Genomic DNA, 14,427 nt, shown 5'->3' on the forward strand with positions numbered 1-14,427 from the left:
GTCTCTTTTCAATAGAGAGCTTTCGCGGCCTCTGCATGCGAAATATGGCTGCCGCCTATAACTGCGCTAAATTGTTGTCTCTATACAAGTGACTGATGTAGCTTCCTTTTGACCCCCGTTGACCTTTTGATCACATAGAAGCCTCTAGGTAATTTCATTCGTCACCCTGTCACTTGACATTTCTACTGAAGGCCGCCCTCTACGCTCCTCCGAGCAGAAGACCCGGATTAAGTTCTGCCATTTGTATGCGTAGTTTTGGGCGATGCCTGACCCCACGTGCTTGGGCCATATAGCCTACAGTATGATGGAAAGACGAATGAAAATAAAAAAAGAAGGACTAAAGTATTCTCTGTCCTATCCTACACACTCGTCAGTTTACCATTAACGTTGCACGTGCAGCCTTTCCAGCATCAATTTTTGGATGCGTTTCTTTCGTTCTGCTTCCTTCAGGCACCGCTGTTTTTTTCGTAGTCGCAGCGCACCTGCCAAGATGTCTTCAGCTTCCTGTGGAACCGCGCATCTCTTTCCATCAGCGCCCGCTTCAGCATCGCGACGCTCCTCTAAAGCAGAGAGGGAGGACTAGGGGGGGGGGGTGTAGTTCTTGCATGGCATCCCCCGTGTTAAGCACGCGAACGAGGGTATTGTGGTGTGGGAAGATTGAAGCGTCGGGGGGGGGGGGGGGGACGATACGAAGGAGGGGCGTCCGCCTAAGCGGGGCGTGGTCTAGCGCTCCACGCACCGCCCGGAAGAAGAAAGGAGGGCTAGAAGCAGCGTTGCGGAGCGCCAGCGCTGTCTAGCGCCGCCGCTCGCCTCGCCTTTGCCGAGCATTGCGCGTCGTGCCGTCAGCGAGCGCCGCGACTCGTCCCTAACGGCGGTGGCGCTGCTGATGCTGCAACAACCGCAAGTGAACGAGCGACCGCCCGACGAGAGCGATTCTTTCTTTTTGCTCCGTTCCTCCTTCTCTCTCGTCCCACCTCCCTCCCGTTCATCCGCCTAGCCCAGCGTTGCGCCGCGACGTTAGCCGTCGTCGGCGGGCTCTGGGACGCGCCGTGGAGACGGGCGCGTTACCGGATTCCGCAGCTGCCCGCGCTCCTAGGATAGCGCTGCTGCTCACCGTCGTTCTGTGCGCGCGCCTCTTCCCCTCCTCTCTGCTACTCTCCGCAGCAACATTCTCTCCTCCTTTTCTTCCTCCTCTCATCCTTCCGTGGCTAGCGAGCAGAAGCGTTCGCAGGTAGTTGCATAGTCGCGGCTGTCACGATCTCCCAACTCACAACTGGAGCGGCGGCGAACTTCACGCCCTCCCACACCAGGAGGAAACACCCGGATTATATTATACACACACTGTTGTGACGTGCAAACGACCACGCAAGTGTCCGTTGCCTTTTCTCCACTTCCTTCGTTCACCGACTTGGAGCTACGGCAGGATCGTGCTACTTCGACGCTGTACGGTGTTTCGGCGAGTGCATCGTGTTGTTTGTGGTGTCACGCTGCGACGGTGCAAAGTGATGAAGAAGAGCCCAAGGAGGATGTGAGGCAGTCTTGTCGTCTAACGCCAGGGCGTCATGCGAAGTGCGAGCGCACGGAGGAAGGCGGTAGTAGTGGCGGGGAAGCCAGTGGCTAGGGCCGGACCACCGCCCCGCAGCGACTCGAGGCGGCGGTTGAAGCAACAGGTGCGTTTCCTTTAATTACAAGTGCGTCAACTCTTAGGCAAGAAACGTCACTGGGTTGCCCGAACACCCAAAATCGTTTACATTGTTTGAAAGCCGGCACGTTTTCAACTTCAAGTAACGATAGGCGCCGCTTCTACCCCTTTACAGTAGTTATACCAAAAATAATACCGATGAGGTGTTTTTGTGACAGCAGACAAATCGTTGCGTGTCGAGGTTACGTTTTCTGATGTAACTGCACGCGCGCGCTTTTATATGGCAGCCGTACATGACCGGTGGTGAGCGCTACGAACACGTGTTCGCGACTTCCGTTGTGTGCGTGGTCAATCTGCGGCGTCGACCATGGAAGGTCACCACGCGACTACGGTGTGAGCATCCGAACCAAACTTTGCTGCAAGGTTCACCAACTTCTAAACAAGAATTCTACACAGCAGTGAACGGTCTATTAACAAGCATTGAAAGTGCAAGAAATGTCAATCGAAGGCAACAATAAGTCATTACATGACCATGAAGACTCGAACCTTGACCTACGTAACGAATGTTCTCCGAGAACTTGTCTCAGCGTTGGCCTTGAGTAGTTGCTGTTAGTGTATAGGCCTATATATAGTTAGTTGGGCGTGGTCTCGAGAGCGATTCTAGTCATGACAACCTTACCCTTTCCTTGAATTCAATCTGGCTTCCCCGACACACATGCTCACACTGATTAGTCTTCTTGATAATGTTTGTATATTTAGATTTAGTAATGTACCAGTTTATGTGCAGCCTGAGCGGTATGCGCTGGATGGATGGTACACTGCCCACGTATTTCGCATTTAAAAAAAGAAAGAGGATTAGCAATAACTTTACTTGGAGCCAGCAGAGAGATAAAATTACCCCACCCCCCTTTCCTTAATCCTGTTTTTGCTTCTAGCTTGTGGCGTGGTCCTTGGAAAGTGTGTGCCTAAATGCCTTACACTTTGAAAGATATTCCATCAAACAGTTCAAGTATAAATGACAAATATCTCTTAATGACTAAATACTCGCGGCGGCATTCAATTTCTTATTAAATTTGTTTCCCCTTTACATGGGCATTGCAGGATACGATGGCTCCAAGTCGCGTTTACTGTTCCACGTCCTTGAAAAACCCGACCAGAGGTTTCATTTCATTCAACTCTTTACACAGCTTGCCCTCTCCCTGAACAAAAAAGAAGTCACGAGGAAAAAATTGTTCAGACAAACTTACACGAGGCTGTCCAAATGAGCTGGTATAACTGCTGTGTTGCGCGAACAGGCAAGCTGAATCGAGACATGTGAAACAGGTCGCCTCATTTACATATTACGACACAAATCTAAGGCTTAATTTAACCACACATATGTATGTAGTCGTGTCCCTGCCTCTGCTACTTTCCACTTTTCTTGAATGAATGATGTTGGCGCTAAAACTTCCAAAAAAAGTTGCGTACTGGCCGTTAACGACATCCTCGTGATTTGTGCCATGAAGCTGTCTACGATTTTATTACACAATCTCGACTTGTCCGTTTCGGTTTAGCAAATGACTGACTGATAAAGTTTGACGTCTCAAGGCATAGCAGGCCCCCATATTTTAGGGTTAGCTAGTTATGTTAGCTAATTATAGAGTTAAAGTCAACCGAAATGCATTTCGACGAAGCGATCGAGTCAGCAAATTTAGTGAGTTTTTAGTCACGTAAACAGCTATATTTCCTTTAGGAGTTTTAGTGGTCTTCAGTGGCTTCCTTTTTTCTTTTATATTTGTTGTGGGACTTGAATAGCAGTAAATTACTGCGGCACAAGTACTGTTACTAACACTAGTGAACTAGAGTTGCCCAACAACAGGTTAACACCAATTTGGTTTATATGTGCCCTTGGCATTTTCATATCGAGTGAACTTATTGCAAAAGCATAGGCTCAAATGAAAAAAAAAAAGTGAAACGGCATGGCTGGTTGATTTATGGCACGGTGTAAGACCATGTTGTATGGCTTTAACGTCCTAAAGCGATTCAGGCTATGGTGAGACGCTGTAATGGGAACAGCATCGTCTTGTTACACTAATCAATAGTCGCTTATCACTACATGTGATTACCCTGGTAAAAACACAGCACAATGATATCTTCAGATAACAACGTATACACGAGAACACACACGCATACGCGTACATACAGAATATCAAGGCTGCTACTCGACATATACTGTAATAGCAACTTTCAGGCTATATATGGCCCGACTTTTGGGTAGCATACGTTCCGGTGAACAGCCGTGAACTTGGATATATAATCGGTCTTTTGGATCCAACTTCTTACTAGTTGCATGAACGTGTGCCATGACGAAGCACAAAACCGTTGATGCCAACATAACCAAGAAAACTCTAGTTTGCCAAAATTTTCCATAATATCGTCATAATTACAGCGTATCATACTACGAACAGTAGATGTAGTAACATTTACTAACCCGTCACGTACGCAAGTGGTAACCTGTACTAACACTGCTATCTTTGACATGTTTGCCAGTAATGAAAACGTTTACTAACTCTCTTATATTTCTACAATAGTAAAACGTCAGCGAAACGTAGGCTACGCCGTAAAGTTTACATATGGCTAGTAAATGTTGCAGTTACAAATTTTTTACTGCCTTTTTTTAAAGAGTGTACGAAAAATAGAAGTATTATTTAAAAAAATAGCAACATTGTCGTTGTTGCTCCATTGCTAAATAAGCGAACAAATTCCGAGAACCATATTAATAATTCTGTTGACTATAAGCACATGATTGCTTCTAAATAGCCCTTCCTCATGGAAAAAAGAAAAAGAGAGTGATTAAAATCAACGACCTCGTGTTCAGTAGCGCAGCGCCATCACAGACACCGAACGTACCACAGAGTTTCAGCTATTTCGGATTGAGGTCTGGCGAGGCTGCCACGGCTGCGTGTAGACACTCGTAGGGCGTAGATTTCACTGTAGTAAGCACACGTCGGCAAACTCACTCATGAGTCGACTCACTCATACTCAGATCGACCGTGAGTCTGAGTCTGAGTGAGTCCGGTCGACGAAAATGCGGCGAGTCTGAGTCCGAGTGAGCCCTAAACGCAAAATGTATTTCTCTTGAGCGAGTGTGTGTGAGCTCCACTTTTCTTGCCGACCTAAGGCAGCAAGGCGCCTTGAAGGAGGTTTCACTTACCTAGACGCTCCCAACGTCGCTTAATTGACATCTTGGCCTCACCTTGTCCGCAACGCCTCCCTGGAGGTCATGCTTTCCCGCTATGAAAGTCTTACGTATAGGGACTTGGGATTTAATGATTATCTCGCTGTTGTACGCCAAGAACAACAATTTTACGGGACAAGAAATTTGTGAATTAATAAGCCGAAATTCCGATTACCATGGGAGCACACCCACTAATTAGGCTTGTCAGCTTGTATAACTTTTCATTACCTACACAGTTATCTATTAACACAAAAGATGGGAGCAGAAATTGTAGTTTTCGATGGATCCCATGCCCGGTAAACTTTTGTCGCCCGGCGCTCTCTTAGAGGTGAACATACGCCTAAAGCTATCTTGCGCAAAAGGTGTGGTCCGCTGTGAAAGCTAACACGTACCTGTACAGCTCGTGCGTGTTACTGCTTCTGCCGAGTGTGCATACATCGACCATGCTTTGCGGCACGCGACTCGTGGTTGGTTAGCTTCTTTATTGTGCTCTGTATTCATACGATAACTTGCATACAGAGCACCAGCGAAGTGAGAGCAGTTGAACGGCATAGTCGATGTACAGCCACCATAGGCACTAAAAACACGACAGAGCGGGCTTTAACGCCCGACAGCTTTTGGTCACGGCACTGAATAAGTGAAGATCGAATATATTATTTATTTTTTATAAAAATGCTAAATCCGCTTATACATGTTAACCTGCACGTAACCTACAGCCGATTGCTCGAAGAAAGCCCTCGTAAAATTGAAACTCAATGGCCTTCGATCTGATTGCAAAGTGTAACATTATCGATTTCTAACGTTTCATGTCATTTTGAGATTTTCCGGCCTACCGTGGCGGCCCAGCGGTTATGGCGTCGCGGCGCTGAGCTCGAGGTCGCGGGTCTGATTCCCGGCCCTGACGGCCGCATTTCGGTGGTGGAGAAATGCAGAAACGTTCATGTACTCATATTTGGGTGCATTATAAAGAAATTCAGAAGGTTGACTTGAGCCGTTAAACCAGAATCACTTACTCACTCACTCACTCACTCACTCACTCACTCACTCACTCACTCGCTCGCTCACTCACTCACTCACTCACTCACTCACTCACTCACTCACTCACTCACTCACTCACTCACTCACTCACTCACTCACTCACTCACTCACTCACTCACTCACTCACTCACTCACTCACTCACTCACTCACTCACTCACTCACTCACTCAATCAATCAATCAATCAATCAATCAATCAATCAATCAATCAATCAATCAATCAATCAATCAATCCTTTTCGCGCTTCGAATGCAAATAGTGGGTGACAAGAAATGCATAGAAGCAAGCAAAGTGAATCCTTATATACATTAATCTGCACGTCTCACAAGCTAAGAAAAACAAGATTTTTTGTTACTATTTCTGGTGGGTCCTGGCTTGCTACGCATATCACTTTCTTTAAAGATGCTCGTCAACTCTCTCTTGAAGAGTCCCGCCTCCCACGAACCTCTGAAGAGAGTGCAATGATCTACACAAGAGAGAGAGAGAGAGATAGTTAATCGATGCGTTTCCTTAAAGAGAGTTGTATGTGTGGTAAGACAGGCCCCTCCAAATACAGTAAGATATTATTTTTTTGTCTTTTTTGTTAGAGTGTAGGTCTCCGTCAAGAACATTTCTGTAGTGCTTTCACAACATCTATTTGCTTAAAACAGAGGCATTAGTGTTGTTTCGCGCGTTGTAGGAATGTTCACTGAGCGCGCTATGTTTCAGCGGTTGACCAGGCGCATCCGTGCGCAGAAGCTAACATCCTGAAGGTGAAACTGACAACCGGTCAACCCGGACGTCGCACGTACAAACACACGAGAGAGCATGCTCCGTCGATGCTTGCGTGTGCAGAACGGCCCGACACTTTCCATCGCTCAGTATGCAAACCACGCCAAGGGAGCCACATCGCATTGGTTATCGATCATACAAAGGCATGCTTGTGCCAGGTGGTTAGGACGTGCGTCAGGATGAATGTGGCGCTCGCCGTGCTCCGACGTATGCCGGCGCCGAAACGTCGCCTTGTCGACAGGCCGTATACAGCGTACTGCATGTACGACTCTTGCTTACCTCGTACAGTGTGCATATATATGCATATATTTATGTGCCGTAGCGTTAGTGTTGCGTGCGCACTTCACTGCTGTCCCTCGTACCTTTCGTAGGTTACATTGAGCGTCGTTGACTACAGTCCTTCATCTTGTTATTTTTTCTCTCTCTCACTCCTTTACAGAGTCAGTTCAGAAACGGTTACGTGAAATCTTTATGCCGAATCTAAAGTACGATTTGTTCAGTAGTGTGCGGCCGTGTATCTGTTATATATACTGTTGCAGCCAGCTATTGAGAATATTGACATGCAGTGTTTGGACACAAGCCCCTGTGTCGTCAGAAAATAGCGAGGAAAAAAAAAGCGTCGACTAGCAGGATAACCTAAAGAGGCAGACGTTATTTGGGCTCCAAACTAAAATGTATAGGTCTTCAATTAATATTGCGCACTTATTCTTGATTCAATTTACCCGCCGTGGTGGCTTAGCACGTAAGGTGTCGCGCTTCTAAGCTCGACGGCGCGGGTTCAATTCCCGGCCACGGCTGCCTGCATTTCGGAGGCGAAATGCAAAGGATACCCGTGTGCTTACACTTAGGTGCCCGTTTAAGAACCCCAGATTCCCCATTATGGCGTACCTCATTATCATATCGGGATTTGATGCGTAAAACCCAAGCAATCAATACTAATTATCATTATTGCTTATTTAATCTGTGAAACATAACGCACGAGTAAGGGTACATTTTGGGCGCGGTACCCGTCGTTGGCAAGCTGTTTCTTTCTCGATCGCTTTCATTTGGCTTTATTTCACAATTACTACACTTCAGTTTAAAAATCCATTTATGCCCTCCTTGGCTTCATTATTTGTTGGCTCCATGTCGCTGCGTCTAAGGAAAATAGGCCCCTCGGTCTATTCATCTTGTTTCGGTCATACTGAAGTTGTGGAATCGAAGCCGAGTGGCGGTGTCTACATCGTAGAATTTCTGAGACTATCATAATGAAAAAACCAAAACAAAACAGCGTGGTCCACAACAAGAAAGACCAAACAGGAAAGCGCTGGTCCTGTTTGGTCTTTCGTGTCGTGTTTCTATTGTGTTTTTTTTTCTACTATGATCGCGTACCAACAAGCTCAATTTCATATGTTTTTAATGTTTTGAGGTTTACACGGCTTTCTGGATATCTGCACGTGCGCCATGAGATGCCTTGTCGTTCCCATCAAAGGGAGACTAAAGCGAAACAACCAATCAATGGATAAACTATTATTTCAAAACACGACTGTCGTTAATTTCACAATCCTAGGTTTAATAATAAAGGAAAATATAAAGGTCAAAGCTTCATTTGTCACAATCTCGGCTGACAAGCATGTCAACGTGACATCAGAGATTTCATCGCGGTTTTTTTCGTGCTTTCGCCACATTGAGCCAACAAAACTTCCTGAAATTTGGTAGATTAAGTCTATGACCCACTCCGAGGACAATGTCCTTCATTTATACCAGCTACGAGCTCTGCAGACCCTAGAAAACGTCATCGAAATGTATGACGTCACAGCTAGTTGGCGCGGGAACGTCAAGGTGGTGTCACCACGTGCATTTTCCTTTTACGCGTTTCTCGCTGACTAAGCGTCTTCTCGCGGCAAGAGTGGTGCTTTTCGTATTATGAGAGGGTAATTTAGAAATAGGAGAGAAATCATTTTTCGCTTAAGCGTCCGTTTAAATGTTTCTAAAAACTTCGCTCAATAGTAGCCACGCCAAAGCATGTCCTTTAGTTGATTTCGAGAAGGGATATTTCGAAAGTGGCGTTAGTATAAGGATTCTTACTAAGTAGACGTGACTACTCGTCTTGAATTTCACAATTTCACTGTATCAATTAAAACGTATAATTAAAAAGCTTCATCTTTTCTTGGTGTGTAATAGTTGCGCATATTTGGGAAGTTATAGGCTACATTTGCGCCAGGTTCACCGATACGTTTATAATTAAAAAGCTTCGACTGTTCATTTCTCCATGATACATTACATTGTAGGAACATACAACACAAAATCTACTGAGGGTATAAGCAAGAAAAGCACGAAAAAGAAAACAGAAAAACAAAATCAGGAGATGCGAACAATTTGCGCATTCGTAAAGCTCACGTGAAAATTAAATAATATGCGTCAAACACCCGAATATTCTTTGGAGTGGTTCTTTCATTAACACACAGTAAATGTAGCGTTCATAAAGTTTACTTCTCAAATAAAATATATCTAGTTCACTGTGTATAAGAAAATCCCGCAAGGCTATCAAGGCACATCTCTGTTTAACGGCGCATGACCATGGGGCGGGTATTTTCAATGTAGAAAGGCCACGTTTATAGATATTGTCTATCTTACTCATAATAGGAAACAGCGCAGTACAACGAAGACAAGAAAGACTAAACAGGACCAGCGCTGGTCGTGTTTGGTTTTTCTTGTCTTCGTTGCATTGCGCTGTTTTCTACTATAATTATGTACCAACAAGCTCAAGTAATTGTGCGCCAACATCTCCTTATATATGATATCAATAAAAAAAAAGCTAAAGTTCATACGCTTTCATTGCATATTTCAACTCGCAAACTAATTGTCTATTGGTCACACTGTGGGTAATCAATGAGCAAGTGCTCTACAGAAGCACCAGGAGTATCACAGTTCGCGCAAATTTAAGTTTGCTTTTTCACACAGTTCGATGGCGACTACCGTATTTGCTCCTGCATATAGCCGTCTGTTTATATATATATATATATATATACACACGCAGCAACATACCGTAAAATGCCGAGCAAGCGCCCCTCCTCCCCTGCGGCCACTTCTTTTCAAGACGAGCATCGCTTATGTGAAAATAATCACAAGAATGAGTACACTGATTGCGTATCTAATGTTGTTTATGAAACTCTAATGTTGTTTATGTGGCCGGTCGTATATTGGTCAAACCGGTCGCTGTTTCAATGGTTTGACAATGAAGAGGGAGAATGAAAACAGTAAATAAATAAAGCATTTCATTAGAAACATGAATGGGCATTTTTTTAAATTTTTAGCGGCTCTCCCGCCGCCATCTTGAATTTCTGTCCGGGACCGAGCAAGCGCCTCCCCTACAAATCTGGTCGGATTATCCTTCACTGTAGGGGGGCCGTTTGCTCGGCATTTTACGGTGCATAACAGTTGGTTACCCCCCCAGAAAAATTTTCTGGCTGATCCCCTGACACGAAGAGTCAAATGGCTCGTCAGATTCTGACGGGACGTTTGTCTGTAATGCACCGGCAGTCAGGCATTCGCCTTCGGGTCGTCTGAGCCATAGTGTAAGAAATTCTCGGAATTTTAGAGCGCGCTTAGATTTCTGGTTCGATTATGTACGAGGTCATGAACGCAGGATCTGTAAAGGGTCGACAGTGCAGTTGATTAAGCGCACTTCTAAGCAACGCTGCATTGCAGTACTACAGTCCGACGGTCTCTTCGCTACATATTTTATAAAATCAAGAGGACACATGCTACACATTTACGAATTGCTAGCCGCTGAGTTCACGAGGCAACGCGTATACGCATATAGAATTAATTGCCATAGTTGAAACCAGTTTCAATTCATGTGCTCCGAAAATGTTCGACAAAGTACATTGGCGCTTCAGTTAATTTTAGGCGCGAATCTAAAACAGATGTTTAGGGAGCTAATCGAATTATAGCTTATTTTACCCGTATTTTATAGACGGCGCCTACCTCGAAACTACACGGTACTTGTTTCAAAATTTGCCACTTCACCTGTGTGACAATGCGTACGCGTTAGGTCTGGAGCCTGGAGTTGAAAGCGCTGTTGTTGATCTCAAAGCACTTTTGCATACTGACAACGAAACCAAGTAGAGCACTGGGTAAATTACTCGTTGTCTGTTTGGGTGCGGAGGCCGATGAGGAAAATGTGCATAATTAATGACAGGTAAATGAGGACACATGTAAGAGCAATGGACTGACATATCTAACAAAAGCCATACATTAGTGAGAACTAACAGACAATCAAGACTAGGAAAGTAAAGCATAGCGGATGTTATTTGTAGCAATTGGGATGTAAATGAGAAGAAATTAAAGTGGACGAAAAGATAACTTGCCGCCGGCAGGGACCGAACCTGCAACCTTCGAGTAACGCACAGATGTACCCGATAAAAGTGGACGGGATGATGACCGCCGCCGTAGCTCAATTGATAGAGCACCGGACGCATTTTTCGAAGGCTGCAAGTTCAGCCCCTGCCGGTGGCAAGTTATCTTTTCGTCCACTTTAATTTCCTCTCATTTATATCACAATTGCTACAAATAACATTCCCTATGCTTTACTTTCCTAGCCTTGATTGACTGTTACTTCTCATTAATGTTGTGTCCAACAAGGAAAAAACGAGAATTTAAAATCCCCCTTCTTTCGCTCATTCAAAAGCCGTACAAAACATATGAGAGGGACACTAAAAAGAAGGAGGATATTTACAGTAATAGCAAATTACCCTTTCACAATACCGAAAACAGCACTCTTGTCGCGAGGAGACGCTTGATAGGCGACAAAACGCACAAAAAGAAAATGCAAGTGGCGACGCCAACTTGAAGTTGCCGCATCAACTCGCCGTGACGTCACATATTTTAACGGCGTTTTTTGAGGTCTGCGTAGCTCTCAATCCGTAAAAATGAAATACATTGTCCTTGCCGGGGTCAGAGACTGAACGTAAGAAGTGTCAGGAAATGTCGTTGAGCCAATGTGACCAAAAATACGAAAAACCACTTTGAAATTCATGATGTTACGCTGACATTTATGCGCAGAGATAGCGCAGCGAAAAGCAAAAATGATACTTTTACTTTAATTTTCTTGTCTTTAATAAATCGATGATAGTTAAATTAGTGACAGTAGGATTTTCAAAGATTAATTTATCAGTATAAGCTTATTCAATGCTGCACTTAAGTGTCCCTTTATATACGCACATTTGATATTAGCACCTTGATTGCTACGTGGCGTGCTGGTACAGGTATGATTATCACTGCTGTTCTGTATAGCAGACAACGTTGGGTAAGTTGAAGAAGTTCATTTTCGAGAGACGTCAACGACTTGATATGCTATTTCACTCTTCACTCACTATTTTGATTTGTTCCTTCACTCTTCTGAGGAAAGAATGCAGCAGCTGAAGACGGAAGAAGTGCATTTGTGCAGTGACCGATTACGGCGACGTTGCATGTACTTGTGAAAGTGAGTGACAGTGCAATTTACCCAACATAACAAAATGTCACGTATCATGTATTTACATCTCCAGACTATGGAGATCGTCCGCTATAAACAGTTCCTCATTATTCGACACTACTTTATTCTGTTCAACATTATTCAACATTATTCAACTGCCTCATTATTCAACATAGCACGCAAACGAGCCCAGACGTCGCGAACAGCACTATTCGCGTTCGACGACTGTAAACTCATCCTATCGAGCGAAAATTTACATGACGTGTATCTTGAAACATGTCTAGATAGCATACCGTATACATCTCCGTTTCCTCATCCTCGCTTCTCACCCGCGGCAACATACGCACACGACTGCAGACACTGTTTACATAAATGGTTGCCTACGAAGAAAGTCGAGCTGACGAACGCGCGGTGTAGCAACCACGCAGATTCAATTTCCTCGTGAGCGCCGGTGGCTGCCGGGCGATTATTCATTTCGGCCTCCGAGGGCATTAAGACGTCAGGCCCGGCGTTAGACGCATAGTCTTCGATCTTTCTTGCAGCTTCCGGGAAGCGATAACGGGGCCTCACGTTCCTCACATAGAACAGCAGTGCGTCGAGGCACGACGCCAGCCAGATTTCTTGACTCGATAAAGACCCCTGGACGGGTCGAGCCGCTTATTATATAGTTATAACTCATAAATAATATGAGGCGCGACATTTTGAAACAACTTAGGCGGCGAAAAACAGGGCGTGTTTTACAGATGGACGCGGATAAAGAGATTCACGTAATTCTGCGAAGAGCACCCGCACGAAATGTGACACAAGCGCGTACGTTTGAGCAACCATTCTCGCTAACTTCTCGTTCTTTTTATTATTTCTTTATTTAATGTTTGTGCGAAAGGCGTGTTCCTTACTGATCAAGTTAGAGTGACACTAGAATAAATCACAGAGTTCTAAATTTCACACACGTAATAATACGCCTATCAGAAACAATCTAAATATATGGGGGGAGCGGGGCCGCTTTCTCCGCCTGAGGTTCTCTACGAATCCTCACGGTTTGTTACAGTGCGTTTCGCCGCTATTCTAATGCGGCCCCCTTTTCTCGGAATGGTATTGCAGAATTGTATCCTTCTCATCGCTCAGCTCGTTTAGATCATCACCATGTGGTAGACGTCGCTAGCTGCCGCACTAACACTTTCTATTATCCCTTTGTCCCATGCACGTGAAAAGACTGGAACCACCTTCCCTCCGACATCGTTTCCATTTCATCGTATACCTGCATTTGCATTCAGTTGTATTAGCCTAACATATCTTTATATGCATTGAACTTGTTATTAATTTGATGCTACTTTGTTTGCTTTGTTTGTTATTTTATGTACCTCACTCTCCTCCTTAAAATTTTGTGCGATTGAGGGTAAAATAAATGAAATTAAATTAAATGACTTGTCACTCAGCCACAGAACGCGCGAATGAGGTGCACCGAAATGGTTGACAATGGTAGCGCATGCGTGAGCCAGCCATCGATTAATTGATTAACTTGCATAAAGATTAATTCAAATGTCTGACTAGCTATCCCTCGCGTAGACCTCCAAGTGCACCATATCAAAAGGTGGCGCTCCATACCGTTGTATGCGCAGATGAGTCTTTGTGTCTATCCCCCCCCCCCCCTTACAACGAACCAATAAGCGCTACATATGTACTCCTGCGATGCAGGCGTCATGTCAGGTTAACTTCTGTGCTTCCAGTGTTGGCTTCGCTTTTATAGCAGGCAAATAAAACATTTGTATTCCTATGATTCAGCAAGCTATATTAAAGTGTCGCTCGACCCCGGATAAATACGCTAACGAAAGTTACGTATGATATTCACATCACCGCGCCATAAAGTGCACTTCGTTTCGATAATACTGACGTATGTATTCTAACGTGAGGGTTGACGTTACGTCGCACCATAAGCTACCCTTTAAACGCCAGTGTTGTCGACCTGCCCTGGTAAGCCCACGATGTGCACACAGTTGCTACACTTACACAAACACGTCGATCCACCTCGTAACGCTCGGCTCAAAGCAAAAAAAAGAAAAAAAAATGAAGCATAGAACTGCTCGCCGACTGCTTCGCATGAAAACGATTCCCACAAGGTGTGGGATCTGCGGAACTTTTTTTTAACTAGAATTGAATTGAAAAAAAAAACGAGTTTTTTTACTTCAGCCCAAACACGTCACAGATGCAGGCTCAGAACAGAACAGAACACGGCATAACGAGCGGAGGAAACAGTTTCCAGTGCACGACATACTGTTATAACACGTCGAAAATTGATGCGCAT

General features: G+C 44.7%; 1 protein-coding gene across 2 annotated transcripts in view; it reads left to right on the forward strand.

Annotated features, from left to right (window-relative positions):
• Nucleotides 1–1,541: 1,541 nt before the first annotated feature.
• LOC119373214 (protein trachealess) overlaps nt 1,542–14,427 on the forward strand; it is a 380,134-nt gene continuing 367,248 nt past the window's right edge. For both annotated transcript variants that reach the window (XM_037643223.2, XM_049410906.1), the window contains exon 1: nt 1,542–1,670. The gene's annotated coding sequence lies outside the window, so the exon portion shown is untranslated. The remainder of the gene's footprint in view (nt 1,671–14,427) is intronic.

The sequence above is a fragment of the Rhipicephalus sanguineus genome, chromosome 11 (genome assembly GCF_013339695.2).
Source record: "Rhipicephalus sanguineus isolate Rsan-2018 chromosome 11, BIME_Rsan_1.4, whole genome shotgun sequence".
Classification (NCBI taxonomy): domain Eukaryota; kingdom Metazoa; phylum Arthropoda; class Arachnida; order Ixodida; family Ixodidae; genus Rhipicephalus; species Rhipicephalus sanguineus.